A 2749-nucleotide genomic window follows, 5' to 3' on the forward strand; every position below is an offset into this window, starting at 1 on the left:
ATATTTTAGGATATTTTGTCATTTTAATTTTAAACCGTTAAAAAAAATTACTAACTAATCAAAGCACGTCACATTTAATTTTTTAACTAAATAGATAAAAATCATGTCATAATATTAAGTAAACTATCAAAATTACCCCTTTTTTCTATTTCCACCGTCAACATCACCCTCCTCCAACCCCATCACCTCTGTAAATTCTCAGATTTCATCGAAGATAAAGCTTCTCAAAGCAAAGCAGTTTTGATTTCCAATCCCCAAAATTCTTGACATGGCATCCTTCTTATTTTCTCTTACCAAGTATATAGGTATTCTTATGTTCCGTTTCAAGCTCAATTCAAACAAAATCCTTCATTTTTTTCTCATTTTTTCCCTCTTCGTTCAATCTCTCTCTTTGTTCCCTACGTTGTGTGGTTTAAGAATCCTTTCTTCTAAACCAAGTTTTTTATGCATTCAAGCTTTCAAAGGGTATCCTTGGTCTACGTTTTACTCGTTGGGTGTTGCGTTTTTGGTGCTGGAGGCTTATTTGAGATTCAACCATGCAGGTTGTTGTTAATTTCGCTGGTAAGCTTTCTTCCCTTCTTTGTTTTTGATCTGCAGATCTGTTTAGTTTTATTTGAATATATATGGTATCAAGAAAACTGATGTGAAGGGTTTACAGAAAGAAAGCTTTTTATTCAATATACAAACTCTTAAACCAATGGTATCTATTTATACTAGGATACAAGTTGTAACTGCCTCATAACCACTCTACCATACTAGGTTAGCTGGCATACAAGTTAACTACAACAGCTAACTTCTATAGCTTCTAGAATACTTCAATATTCTCTTTACCCTTTCCTTCTTCAAGTTCATTAAACGACAGGCTTTTGTCTAAACCTTGCGAAATAATCCTTTGTCAATGCCTTGGTCAAGCCATCTGCAACTTGGTGCTCAGAGGGTACAAAATTCACCTTAAGCTTGCCTGCTGCCACTTTTTCTCTTACAAAGTGGACATCAAGCTCCACATGCTTGGTTTTGGAATGACACACCGGGTTGGCGCTCATCGCTATTGCACTATTATTTTCACTCCACACTACGTGCATGGCTTGCAACTTCACCTTCATGTCTTCTAGTAACGCCTCCAGCCACGAGGCATCAGACGTAACATCTGCTAGGCTCTGGTATTCAGCCTCGGTGGTAGATCAGGACACCTTTTTCTTCTTCCTCGAACTCCACATGACCAGATTACCACCCAAATAAATGCAGTTTCCTAAAATCGATCGTCTGTCATCTATACTTCCTCCCCAATCTGCATCCACAAAAGTAGTGAGTCAGAGGGCCTCTGAGCTTGAGATAAACGCCAATTCATATTCAAGAGTACCATTAAGTCTTAGCACCCTTTTGACAGCCGCTAAATATTGCTCATGGGGTGCATGCATGAAGCCATGAACTGAGCCAACTTATTCACATTATAGGCAATGTCTAGCCTTGTGTGACATGCATATAACAACGACCCTACCAAGTTGCGATACTCTTTTGCATCAACCAACGGATTACCTGTATCGTCTTTGGTGAGTTTAACTGACGCTACCATAGGCGTTGGTGTGGGTGTCACATTATTCATCTGAGCTTTCACCAACAAGTCCATTATATACTGCTTTTGACTAAGAAATATGGTACCTCCTGCTTGCTTCACTTCAACACCAAGAAAGAAGATAAGTGTCCCTAGGTCCTTCAGTAAAAATTCCTCACCAAGAAGCCTTATAACATTCTAGATTTCATCATTCAACCCTCCTGTAACAATAATATAATCTACATATGCAAGGACATATGTACTCCCACTCTCTCCATGCATCATGAACAACAAACAATCAGCCTTAGAACTCTGAAACCCAATACTCAACAGATACTCCCTCAATTTAGAGTACCAGTTTCGTGGTGCTTGTCTTATCCCGTAGAGGGCTTTCTGTAATTTGCAAACAACATAGTACCATTAGCTGCTTTCTTCTCAAACCCCTGTGGTTGTTTCATAAACACATCTTTTTGTAAATTGTCATTCAAAAACACGTTATTCACGTCAACTTGCCGCAACCTCCACTGATTAAGAGTTGCCAATGTCAAGACTGTTAAAAATCAAACTTGAAAAGTCAAGAAAGATGGCTAGAAGTGCAACAATATGACGGCAAGATGACAAAAGCTAGAAGCCTCTTGAATTTCTTAATTATTAAGCATATTAAGGTGGTCCCTTAAAAGGATAAGGTTGCAACAAATATGGTGGCAATAATGGAAAAATTGAGAAGCACCCAGAGCTTCAAAATAAGTCGGTTAATTGATCCTATATATATGTTCTCTAGCCTAGTTTAGGATGTATGTAATACAAGTGAGGAAAATATACGAGAGAAAGTGAGAAAAAAATGAGAGATAGATTGTGAAGCTTAGCAAAGCCTTAAAAGAGTGAGGTTGTGTTTGTAAACTAGTCGCAGCTAGTATTGCAGTATTGTAATATTGAGAGTGTCGTTGTAAAATATTTTGTTTCGTATCAATAAAAATTTCTGAGTGTTATAAATTATCGTGAGCCCATCTACGCTTTCAACAAGTGGCCTCAGAGCTTGGTTCGAGTTCAACGTGGTGGAGAAGATGACCAACATGATTCAACCACAAATCCCGAGATTGACAAAGACAAATTATGGCAATTGGAGCATTCAAATGAAGGCGTTACTAGGGTCCCAAGATTGTTGGGATATCATCGAGGATGGTTACACCGAGCCTG

Source organism: Hibiscus syriacus, unplaced genomic scaffold (assembly GCF_006381635.1).
Source record: "Hibiscus syriacus cultivar Baekdansim isolate YM2019G1 unplaced genomic scaffold, ASM638163v2 tig00112738_pilon, whole genome shotgun sequence".
In the NCBI taxonomy this organism is placed as follows: Eukaryota; Viridiplantae; Streptophyta; class Magnoliopsida; order Malvales; family Malvaceae; genus Hibiscus; species Hibiscus syriacus.